The following is a 13,460-nucleotide window of genomic DNA, read 5'->3' as shown; positions in this document are numbered from 1 at the left end:
GCCGCCGCCAAGCCCTAAAACCTCTCGGGAGGGCTGATCTGGAGTCCGTTCGGGGCTCCGGAGAGGGGGATTCGTCGCCATCGTCATCATCAACCATCCTCCATCACCAATTTCATGATGCTCACCACCGTGCGTGAGTAATTCCATCGTAGGCTTGCTGGACGGTGATGGGTTGGATGAGATTTATCATGTAATCGAGTTAGTTTTGTTAAGGTTTGATCCCTAGTATCCACTATGTTCTGAGATTGATGTTGCTATGACTTTGCTATGCTTAATGCTTGTCACTAGGGCCCGAGTGCCATGATTTCAGATCTGAACCTATTATGTTTTCATGAATATATGTGAGTTCTTGATCCTATCTTGCAAGTCTATAGTCACCTACTATGTGTTATGATCCGGCAACCCCGAAGTGACAATAATCGGGACCACTCCCGGTGATGACCGTAGTTTGAGGAGTTCATGTATTCACTATGTGCTAATGCTTTGTTCTAGTACTCTATTAAAAGGAGGCCTTAATATCCCTTAGTTTCCATTAGGACCCCGCTGCCATGGGAGGGTAGGACAAAAGATGTCATGCAAGTTCTTTTCCATAAGCATGTATGACTATATTCGGAATACATGCCTACATTGATGAATTGGAGCTAGTTCTGTGTCACTCTATGTTATGATTGTTACATGATGAACCGCATCCGGCATAATTTTCCATCACCGATCCAATGCCTACGAGCTTTTCACATATTGTTCTCCGCTTATTTACTTTTCCGTTGCTACTGTTACAATCACTACAAAACACCAAAAATATTACTTTTGCTACTATTACCTTTGTTACCGTTACCACTACTATCATATTACTTTGCTACTAAACACTTTGCTGCAGATATTAAGTTATCCAGGTGTGGTTGAATTGACAACTTAGCTGCTAATACTTGAGAATATTCTTTGGCTCCCCTTGTGTCGAATCAATAAATTTGGGTTGAATACTCTACCCTCGAAAACTGGTGCGATCCCCTATACTTGTGGGTTATCACCTGGTACGGCCCATCTTCAGCAGCAACAGCTCAAGACCCTCGCGAGGCGGACGACACCAAGACCTCCCTGGGGGCGGCCTCGCTAGGCTGGCTCCCGAGGAGCGGAGATATCTATGCAAGGGGCACCTCGCAAGGTTCACATGACGTGAGCCATGACGACCAAGGCCAGGCGGGCGCCAGCGGGTGCAGTGTACCAGTTTCCTCTTTGGTGCCAAGGAGACAAGTGCTGGCGAGGAGTCCTGAGGAATCAAGCAAAGGTTTCATTATCGGTGCAACAAGACCAAGACCAGCAGGACGGCAGGACAGAGGTCATCGCGGAGCCCACAGCAGCGTCACCACCAGAGCCTTTGGCAGGCAAAGACTACTTTTGTCAGGATAGCTTGTACTAGTTGTCTCCCTTCAAATTTGGCTGTTGTGGGATCCCTTCCCGCCTACATTTGGGAAGAGGACCAAGGCCGCTATAAATAGGACTTAGCCACCACCATAGAGGGGGACGGATCATTCATACCATCCACACACTCATCAGCTCATCGAGCTCAAGAACGCCTCACCTCCTGAGGCTGTTCATCCACTGTACTAGTTCATCCACAGCCCCTCGAGGCAATCCACCACAACGCTGGAGTAGGATATTACACCGCAAGGTGGACCGAACCAGTATAAACCCCCGTGTCTCTTGTCCTTTGGGTTTGTCGAGCTAGGCCGTGGAATCGTTAGGTAGGCAAGCTGGGGAGAGAGAGTTCTTCGTGCGCACCCCAGAGTTTGAACCTCTCGAGGGTCTGCGGAACCCAGAATCCGACAAGAACTAAGTTGCTAATACTTGCAAATATTCTTTGGCTCCCCTTGTGTCGAGTATATAAATTTGGGTTGAATACTCTACCCTCGAAAACTGTTGCAATCCCCTATACTTGTGGGTTATCGAGACCTTTTTCTGGCGCTGTTGCCAGGGCGCATAGCTATATTTGTTGAGTCAGTTGGTATTATTATCAAATTGTCACTATGAAGAATCTAAAGGATGCTAAGACTAAGATTTTTCCCTCTAAGACGAGGGGAGGTAAGGAACTGCCATCTAGCTTCGCACATGATTCACCTTCTGTTATAAGTAAGCTTGCAACTCCACCACATGCTATTAATCCTGATATGTCGCAAGTTATTGATGATACTACTTCTGCTATGAATGCTACCCTTGATGATGCTAGTACCTTGCTTGATGATAATGTGCCACTAGGTGAATTTCTTGACGAACAAATTGCTCGAGTAAGACAGCATGAGATTGTTGAAACTGATGAAGAGCTTGAAACTGAAAATCTTGAAACACCTATTAGAACAAGCCCTCCTAGATTTGACTTGCCAAAGGTACCGGAAGGTTATTTCATGGATGAGGAGACAACTAGAGATATTCTTGCTTGTAAGGATAGAGATGATCTAGAAAAATTATTATGCAAGTATAAAGAAAAGACTTTGAATGCTAAAATGAAATGTGATCCTCAGTTTGCTACTTCACCTATCTTTGTTGACAATAAGGATTATGAATTCTCTGTCGACCCAGAGTGGATTACTTTGGTTGAATCTGATCCTTTCCGTGGTTATGAAACTGAAACTGTTGTGGCACATCTTACTAAGTTGAATGATATAGCCACCCTTTTTGCTCATAATGAGAAAATTCGCTATTATTATATTCTTAAATTGTTTCTGTTCTCCTTAAGGGTGATGCTAAAGCTTGGTACAATACTCTTGCTCCTGGTTGTGTGCATAGTCCCCAGGATATGATTTATTACTTCTCTGAAAAATATTTCCCTACTCATAAGAAAAAAGCTGCCTTGCAGGAAATATTTAACTTTGTGCAAATTGAAGAAGAGAGTCTCCCACAATCTTGGGGGAGGCTTCTCCAATTGCTTAATGCTTTGCCGGATCATCCTCTTAAGAAAAATGAATACTCGATATCTTCTATAATGGAGTAACTGATGCTTCTAGGGATTTCCTAGATAGTTGTGCTGGCTGTGTTTTCAGGGAAAGAACTATTGGGGAAGCTGAAGAATTATTGAATAACATATTGAAAAATTATGATGATTCGACTCTTCCTGAACCACCACTTAAACCCACTCCGAAGAAGAGGGGTATCTTATATCTTAGTCCTGAAGATATGCAAGAGGCAAAGAAATCTATGAGAGAAAAGGTATTAAAGCTGAGGATGTCAAAAATTTACCTCCTATTGAAGAAATACATGGGCTTGATACACCACCACCAACTAAGGTGGTAGAGGTAAACTCTTTAATGAATCCAATGATAATGATAATCCTCACAATATGCACCCTAGCCAATGCCTTTATGAGTTTGAAAATTACATTAGAAAGCATGATCACTTCAATGCAAATGTTATGAAACAATTGAAATACAATTCTATATGATTGCTCTCTTAAGTGACTTGTTATTTAGAATCTCAAATGATGTTAGAGGTGTGGGGAAGCATGCTTCTATGGTTCAAACTCAGTTAGAACAAGTTCCTAAATCTCAAAGAGAGTTGTTAGATGAAATGAATAATAATATCAATGATCATGTTGTTAGAGTAAAGACTAGAGGAGGTAGGATGACTCAAGAACCACTTTATCCTGAAGTACACCCAAAAATAAATGAACAAGACTCTCAAAGGGTTAACGCTGATGCACATAGTCCTTCTAAAAAGAAAAATAAGAAGAAAAATTATAGGACTCTGCATGCCTCTAGTGAACCTGAAGTAGAAAAACCTCCTGATAATGATAATGAAGTTTCTATCTCTGATGCTGAAACACAATCTGGTAGTGAACACTCACCTTCTGATAATGAGAAAGATAATAATGAGGTTCGTGAAGATACTCAAACAAATAATAAAGAACCATACAATGATGTTGAGATAGAACCAGCAGTTGATCTTGATAACCCACAACCCAAGAATGAAAGATATGATAAAAGAGACTTTGTTGCTAGAAAACACGGTAAGGAAAGAGAACCATGGGTTCAAAAACCTATGCGCTTTCCACCTAAGTCAACTAAAAAGAAAGATGATGAAGAATTTGAACGCTTTGCTGAAATGATTAGGCTAGTATTTTTGCGTACTCGCTTGACTGATATCTTAAAAATGCCTCCTTAAGCAAAGTACATGAAAGACATCATCAACAATAAGAGAAAAATACCGGAAGCTAAAATCTCCACCATGCTTGCTAATTATACTATTAAAGATGGAGTACCTAAAAAAGTTGGAGATCCGGGAATACCAACTATACCTTGCTCCATCAAAAGAAATTATGTGAAAACTGCTTTATGTGATTTGGGAGCTGGTGTTAGTGTTATGCCTTTCTCTTTATATAAAATACTTGATTTGAATGAACTCGCACTTAATGAAATATCTTTGCAAATGGCTAACAAATCAACTGCCATACCTATCGGTATTTGTGAGGATGTGCCCGTTGTTGTTGCTAATGTCACTATTTTGACTGACTTTGTTATACCTGAGATGCTCGAGGACGACAACATGTCAATTATCCTTGGTAGACCCTTCTTGAATACTGCAGGGGCTGTTATTGATTGCAATAAAAACAAGGTCACTTTTCACATCAATGGTAAAGAGCATACAATGCACTTTCTGAAGAAACAATTCCAAGTGAATGGTATTGAAGTTATTGAAAAACTCCGGCAATCACTATTAGAAGTTTTCACCTACCTCTACCTACTTTTAAAAAGAAATATGAAATGCTTATTGTTGGGGACATTCATATCCCCGTTGAGGTAACTTAGTGATTTACGAAAGTTCTTCGGTTTCATGCTAATCGAAAGTGGTTGTTAATAAGACTTGATCAACCTTATTAATGGATCATTTTTGCGAGGTACTCCCTCTGTTCCAAAATAGATGACTCAACTTTGTACTAACTTTCGTACAAAGTTGAGTCATCTATTTTGGAGGGAGTATGAAGTTGATGAATTTAGTTAGCACTACCTTCTATCCCTACCTTTTGTTTTCTGTTTTTATTATTTAAATAAAATAAAATGCCAAGTATTGTTTGTTTTCTGAATTTCCCGTGCAATAAAAAATGACCCAAAAATAGAAGTTCTCAGAATGCTCTGAAAATTTATACGATTTTTTCTGAATATTTAAGAAATTTTGGTGCAAATAACATCAGAGGGACACTGGTACGCGTCGGTGCTATACAAACGGTTTTTAACCCCTTTCCGCGACGACGTTCGGAAACGTCTCCAAGTGAGTGTGGGCGATAGGGGGTCCTTCTCACACGACCCAGAAACCGTCGGGGTTATGCCCTCCTGGCACAGAACCTCGGCAAAATGAGGTCGTGTGCGACCGGCTAGCGCTCTAATACGGTTACACGTATAATAGAGCTAAAAAATACAATTATACAGGTGAAATTGTTTCCGGTCGTAAGTACATCCCACACAGTCAGTCCATGCTAAACATTTCCGTTCGTATGTACATCCCACACAGTCGCTCCAAGGAAAACGTTTCTGTTCGCTGGTACATCACACACAAGTATCCCTGTTAAATCATTTGTGATAGCGTTGCCATTGCACACGATATTAACAATTTTATCGTTTGCGTTATTGAATGCATCACACACGATGCGTAGAAGAAACTGTGTGGCAAAGGATGTCCATCACACACGGTTTTTATGTGGTAAACGTTTGCGCAAGGTGGCCTAACACAAACAGTTTTCAAGAGGATGTCGTGTGTGCAGTGGAGATTGATCGCATACGTAGTGGATCCTAGAAACATGTCTGATCTCCACGTCTATCACACATGTTTCGCTTTTGCAAACCGTGTGCATTGTAATCCCTAATTTAAAAATCACATGTTTTGAATTTGAAAGGAGGCAATCACTTATTTCATATCCAACCATGATTATTACAAATATAGGTTCAACCACGAATGCATAATTCGATGCACAGGTACATATACTGAAGAACTACAGAAGCACCAAGTAAAGAATGATGAACCATAGTTGTACTAAAGACTGTAAAGAGAGAGGCGAAAGACATTCTGATTGCTGGAGAAGGTGAAGCGAAATGCCCATATTGTGCCCTCCTCCATGCGTAATGCACGCACGACTCTAGGCCAACCCCTTGTGATGGCTGCCCGTCCATCCTTCACTGTCTTCATTACGACTTCTCCATGCTCATTGTAGTCTGGATGAAATACTTTAACCTTCATTATGTGTCCACCAATCATGTACTTTGTGAGGTAATCTTGAGTGAACTGCTTTGGGAACCACTGCGAATGAAAAAGATTCAGACATTGTTGTCTAACAACTCATTATGGGCAGTAAAAAGAGAAGGCTGTAGAGTTTGCAGTTACCATCCTACAGCTCATTGTTGTGTTGGATAGAGCATAAACAAATAATGTCGAATTTCAGGTTCCACAAACCCTTGAGAGGTTCTAACTCTGGTGTGCGTGTGAACAACTCAACCTCCCCAGTCTATCTATTCGCCAATCTCACCGCCTAGCTCGATGAACAGGAAAGAAATGGGACACATCAGTTTACCCAGGTTCGGGCCACCTTGCGGTGTAAAATGCTACTCCTGCTTTGTGGTGGATTGGCCTTGAGGGGCTGGTGATGAACTAGTACAGTGGTAGAACAACCTCAAGAGGAGGTGTGTTCTTGTGCTCGAGTGAGCTGGTGAGGATGGAATGTGTCGGATTCAGGGTTCCGCAGACCCTTGAGAGGTTCGAACTCTAGTGTGCGCACGAAGAACTCTCTCTCCCCAGCCTACCTACCTAACGATTCCACGACCTAGCTCGACGAACTCTAAGAACAAGAGACACGGGGGTTTATACTGGTTCGGGCCACCTTGCGGTGTAATACCCTAGTCCAGTGTTGTGGTGGATTGCCTCGAGGGGCTGAGGATGAACTAGTACAGTGGATGAACAGCCTCAGGAGGTGAGGTGTTCTTGAGCTCGATGAGCTGGTGAGATGGTTCAGATGGAATGGCTCCGATCCAAGATCAGATGCCCCTCTATGGTGGTGGCTAGTCCTATTTATAGAGGCCCTAGTCCTCTTCCCAAATGTAGGCGGGAAGGGATCCCACAACGGCCAAATTTGAAGGGAGACAACTAGTACCACTACAAAAAGAAAGACACATCCGTGACATTTTGGGCCGAACGAATTTTTTTCTGTCATACTTATGACACTTCTATGACAATAATTGTGACAAAACACTGTATCATCATAGATGTGGTGGGGTCCTACTTCTATGACAAAAAATCATGACAGAAAATGGGCTTTTCGTCTTGGGCGGGTCGGAGATGCAGCTGCATGACATTCTTTGGGCTGTCCATGACGGAAAAACTGTGGTAGAAGCGAGGGCGAGGAAACTATCGGGGTGTTCCCGGTTACGGTGGGTGGTCGGGGCCGAGCGATGCACCTTTCTCTCGTACACGCACGCGCGTGGGTGCGAGGCATTGGGCTCTAACTGAACCCGAGCGAGGCGTTGGGCTCTAACTGAACCCGAGCAATTGCACTGCAGGCTACGCGTTACTGAACCCGAGCGATCGATCGATGGCTGTTAACTGAACCCGATCGAGCGATTCCTTCGCTGCTGCTGCTAACTGAAGCCGATCGATGCTGCCTCTGGATGAACAGTGAGCATTGCTGGGGGGTTTGGATGAACAGTTCCCGGTGGGGGTGGATGAATAGGATCCTGTGGTGTTGCCTCTAGATGAACAGGACCCCGATCGATCGAGCCGGTTGGGGCTGGATGAACAGGATGGAGGGCTGGATGAACAGGACCACCCCGTGGAGGGCTGGATGAACAGTAGACGGTGGAGGGCTGGATGAACAGTAGCCCGTGGAGGGGTGGTTGAACAGGAGCCCGTGGAGAGGGCTGGTTCAACAGTAGCCGGTGGAGTAGCGCACGGTGGAGGCTAGATGAACAGGAGCCCGTGGATGAACAGTCGCAGGTGGAGGCTGGAGGAGGACGACGGTGGATGAACAGTAGCCCGTGGAGGCCGGAGGGGGTCGACGGTTGAGATGAATAGTATCCCGTGGAGTCCCGTTTTGCGGTACGCCACACCCCTCCAGATGAACAGGACCCCCGTTTCGACCGTAGCGCTCCAACACAAGTCCGTTTCCTCCATTTTGCGGTACGCTACACCCCTCCCGATCAACAAGACCCCCGTTTCAACCATAGGAGGTCCGTTTCCTCCGATTAGCGGTAAGCCAGACCTCTCCTGATGAACAGGATCCCGTTTCAAACGTGGCCGGTCGAACACAAGGTCATTTCCTCCGTTCTGCGGTACGCCAGGCCTCGTTTCCATCGGCTGTTCCGTCCAAGCCCTCCCAATGAACACGACGACGCATTCCGTTCCGACCCAGCCGGTTGGCTCCCCATGAACACGACGACGACGTTGTTTCTCCGTTCCGACCCAGCCATGTACACGAGCCCTGGCCGTACGTACGCGCGAGTAGGCGTTCGAGACCCTGCCCGTATGTACGTACATGGCCGTATTTACTTTCTTGCACCCTGGCCGCTGTACGTACGTGTACATGCTACGTGCGCACCTCTACTACAACACGTGCGCATCTCTACATCGACCAGTATGTACGTGCACGTTCGCGACCAGAATGATAACGCTACGTACGCTTCGACCAGGTGGGTCCCGACTGTCAGGCACTTCCTTGCGTGTGAAGATGTAGCTGGTGGGCCCCAGCAGCCAGGGGGGCGAATCATATTTTTTTGTTCGGACGCACTTCCTTGTGTGCGACGATGTAGCTGGTGGGTCCCAGCAGTCAGGGGAAACGTTTTTTCGTGAAATACGGTGGCCCGTCCGGTGGGTCCCCGCTGTCAGGTGGAGGAATAATTATTTTGCGCGTAATAAGGAGGCACTTCCTTGCTGCGGCCGTGGACCTAGTTGTCAGCCTCTCCACGTACAGTCCATGTCCGATGGAAGCCATTCCTTGACCACATAGACCATGCCGCACCGAGAGCACCAGGGCGGTGGACGACGGCGAGGCCTAGGAAGGGGACGACGCGGAGTCGTGGAAGACGCGGCAGTGGATGCCCACGCGTAGAGGAGTACGAGGGTTCACTGGTTCGCTGCGGTGTGAGGCTGCCGTCGCCGTAGAATAACAGGGGGTGTGGGTGAGTAGAGGGATGGCCTGGCCAGCGGTGGGAATAGTAGGGGGTGGTGAGGCCTCCGCGGCAGCACAGCCAGCCACGGGAGGCAGGAGCATGCGGCACGACCGGCGCTGCTTTGGGTGGCTGGAGCAAGAAGACCAGAGGTTGAAGAAGCACTACGGCCGTTGGATGGACATCGTACGGTCACTGGAGCTAGAATCGTTCATATTGACTAAGTTGACAAAGCACTCCATCCCTGTCGACTTAGTAGGCCCACAAGTCAGCCTCCCACCAAGGTGGGTCCCAACCAGCAGGGGGAGTATTCATTTTTTTGTGCATAATAAGGGGGAACTTCCGGTGGGTCTGAGCTGACAGCAGGGGGAACGTTTTTTTCACGCAATACGGTGGCCCGTCCGGTGGGTCCCAGCAGTCAGGGGGGAAACGTTTTTTTCGTGAAATACAGTGGCCCGTCCGGTGGGTCCCTGCTGTCAGGTGGAGGAATCATTATTTTCCGCGTAATAAGGAGGCACTTCCTTGCTGCCGTCGTGGACCCAGCTGTCAGCCTCTCCACGTACGGTCCACGTCTGATGGAAGCCGTTCCTTGACCACATTGACCACGCCGCACCGAGAACACCAGGGCGGTGGACGACGGCGAGGCCTAGGAAGGGGACGACGCGGGGCCAGGGAAGACGCGGCAGTGGAAGCCCACGCGGGGAGGAGTACGAGGGTTCACTGGTTCGGCTGCGGTGTGAGGCTACCGTCGCCGCGGAATAACAGGGGGTGTGGGTGAGTAGAGGGATGGCCTGGCCAGCGGTGGGAGTAGTAGGGGGCGGTGAGGCCTCCGCGGCATCACAGCCGGCCACGGGAGGCAGGAGCACGCGGCACGACCGGCGCTGCTTTGGGCGGCTGGAGCAAGAAGACCAGAGGTTGAAGAAGCACTATGGTCGTTGGATGGACATCGTACGTTCACTGCAGCTACAATCGTTTATATTGACTAAGTTGACAAAGCCCTTGGTACGCGTCAACTTAGTAGGCCCACAGGTCAGCTTCCGAAACGGTGCGCCCCAGATGTCAGGGGGAGGAATCATTTTTTGGGCGGCTGAAGCAAGAATATCCGAGATTGAAGAAGAAGCACGACATCTGTTGGATGGACATCCAACGGCCACAGCTGCCAGAACCGTGTGTTGTTGACAAAGCCTTGCATACGCGTCAACTTAGAAGGCCCACAAGTGTGTGGCAGAGAACATATAGCCCATTTGCGATTTGTAAGAATGTACAACCCATTTTTTAATTCTAATGGAATTTACTACAGCCCATTTACAGTTTGTTAAAAGTACAACCCATTTTCTAGCTAGGACAATGATTAATAATTTCAACCAACCGCTCAAAACAGAATTCAAAAAAAATTCCCACATTTTTGTGGGATCCGAAATTTCTAGTCAGATTAACTATAATTTCAAAGTAAAGTTGTATTACGTTAAAATCCAACGAAATATTGCGCGCGCAACAAGTAATGAAATTAAAATTTTCAAATTCCAAAAATAATATATTTATTAAACTAATTACGCGTTTGGTGCATTTTTTTTATAGTTACTGCCCAGTTATTATAATTACATCCCATTTATTATTTCTTAAAGTCCATTTTCTTGTTAAGCCTAATGCATACCTCCTAGGAAAGTTTGCAGCCCAGCGGGGCGGAGAATAACAAGTTGACCCGGATATTGTGTACAACTGTCGGCCCAGTTGCATTGTTGATGTTGAAAAAAAGGCCTGTGTAGTACAATACAACCTAACATGGCTACTCAGCCCACATTTAGCGACGCCGGAAAGGCCCAAACAAGGCTTCTGTACAACTTTTTGAAGTCATTGAGCTCAATTAATAACTTAAGAAAAAGTTAGATTACAGTGGAACCTAATTAAAAGCTGTCATGAGCAAAGAAATAATTCAACGGGTCCCACTTGTGCATGTCTGCGTGTGTGTGTGTGTGAGAGAGAGAGAGACCCATCGGTCGATGCTCGTAAATACATCTTTCAGCCATATGCATTGCTGATGCTCAGCAAAAACTTATATAGTTGACACAGTCATATAGAACATAGCACACTGAACTTGCATACAAAAATTTCACGCAGGCGGCACAATCAGGATGGAAGCAGTGGATCGCTATGGGTAGGGCTATGTTGAAACCAACGAACTCGTACATAACGGTTCATCGTATTTATCAATGACAGGGAAATATCTTGAATGTTGTGCAAACAAAACAGACAGACAACGCAGTAAGTTCTGCTAGCACATTAAGTTGACGTACAACCCTTTCTAAAAAAAGTTCAGGTACAAAATTAGAACAGGTCACAATCAAATGTACTAGCACATCAGTGCTTCACACCCATAGCTCGGACTTAACTAGTATCTGAGAAGATTCAGTTGTTACCTCAAATTAGAGCACATCCAGGCAGCCAGCCCTGCCTTTCTCCCAAAGAAGCAATGGCCTCCGCCACGCAATGGAGTAGGCCTCGTGCCATCCATCGATCCGAGCAACACGGGGAAAGTCTGATGTTGACTCCTGTAATGGACGTCGTCGACGGACCCTGGCACCAGCGGTGGCGGCAGGACTTCGATTGATGGATTGACCACTTCTTCAACATGCACGAACACTCGATACAGGTACATCCCTAACATGGTCCCCGGCGGCCTTGGTGGTGATGAATAGTACAACCCCGGTTCCTGCACCGGTATCTCAACACCAATCACCTTCGGTATGGTGGACGGCTTCTTCAACCATGCCATAACCGTCAGAGCCCAGCTGTCTGGAGGAACAAACGTACTTACGAGCTCACCTCCAAGGTCGTTGATAAGCTCATTCATGGACTCGTTGTTCCAAGCACGTCGAGGCATGCCGTGGAAGGTAAGATTTGTTAAAAACTCAAGCTCAGATGGCACCGAGCCCCATCCTGGGTGCCACCGATCAAAGCTCACTAGCGCGCCATCGCAGAACAAACACCGGGAAGATTCGAACACACGACTGCAGTCGAAAGTTGTCTGGAACCTGACGAAGAAATCAGCCAGTGGCGGACAGACTTCGATAAGCAAGTCACTTATTTGGATGCCGTGCGCAATGCCAAGAGCTCTGACAAGGTCGTCCAGCGAGATGGGAGGCTGGTCGCCGTTGACGGTTACCATCAGCACTTTGCCGGCAAACTGGTCGTCAAGCGCCGCCATGCCACTGTTGAGCGACAGCACCCAGCGACCGAAGGCAAGACGGACCTCAGGATCTGCGGCTCGGAGATCCGCGTTGACCGGCGACATGATAGTGAGCTTGAGTACAGGGAGTACAGGAGGGGATTTGGGGGAACTAGAGTAGGAATCGAGATTCCAGAGGTGGGGGAGGGGCGGGAGATTCGGGATGAAAAGGTAGCTTGAATTTCGAACACGCGCCAATATGCTGTCGGCGCACAAGCGCACGAAAACACCGGTGGTGCCCACATGTCGGCCTAAGAGTCCTTATTCTTTCTTTTTTGGAGAGCCCGGCCTTTTTTTGAGGATCTTTTGAGAGCCCGGCCTGAGAGTCATAATTGACCTGTTTGGCATTGCGTTACTACTCGGCCCATATTCAACGACACCTCACTGGCCCAAACAATTGTACATCATCGAAAAGACACTGAGCTCAAATTATATAACTTGGCAAAAGGAGATACACTCTGAACACTGGAGAATGGTGATGCCCTCATTTAGCCCACCAGTAGTTCGAGACAATAAATAGTTCGAAACAACGATATATACAACATTCAAACACTGACTAGTGACTACTACTGACATAAACAACAAGACATGATAGTTCATAAGAAGTCTTGCTACACCACCAAAACGCACCCATCTGCAGCGCTCAGACTCTCGTGATCTAGACGAGAATGACATTCTAAACGGAGGCAACTATTACATAGTAAGAGTGACATAGACGAGGATGACCAAATGACAAGGAATGTGCATAACAAAAGAAAGAACTACCCATCCAGAACAAGCAGCAAAGACAACAAAGTCATTCGAAGAGATGATCCAACACCATCATAATATGCAGCCCCGCTTCAGCGACCAATGATCTGGAGACACCAGTACTCTACCCTTTCGACGCAACAGCCCAATTACCTATCAACCTGAAGGCTTGAACCACATCACTGGCTGTCGTAATTGAGACATCCAAGGATCAAAGTTAATCCCGATGCCTTTGTCATTCTCACCTTCTTTTGGCCGTAGGCTGTATCGTTGACAATCAGGGGAGTTTGCTCCCGAACTCCTAGGGCTCGCCGTGTAGACATAGTTTTCCATAGCAAACAGAGCCTCTC

The sequence above is a fragment of the Triticum aestivum genome, chromosome 2D, assembly GCF_018294505.1.
Source record: "Triticum aestivum cultivar Chinese Spring chromosome 2D, IWGSC CS RefSeq v2.1, whole genome shotgun sequence".
In the NCBI taxonomy this organism is placed as follows: Eukaryota; Viridiplantae; Streptophyta; class Magnoliopsida; order Poales; family Poaceae; genus Triticum; species Triticum aestivum.
The sequence above is the reverse complement of the archived record's forward strand: the minus strand, read 5'-3'. Positions refer to the sequence as shown.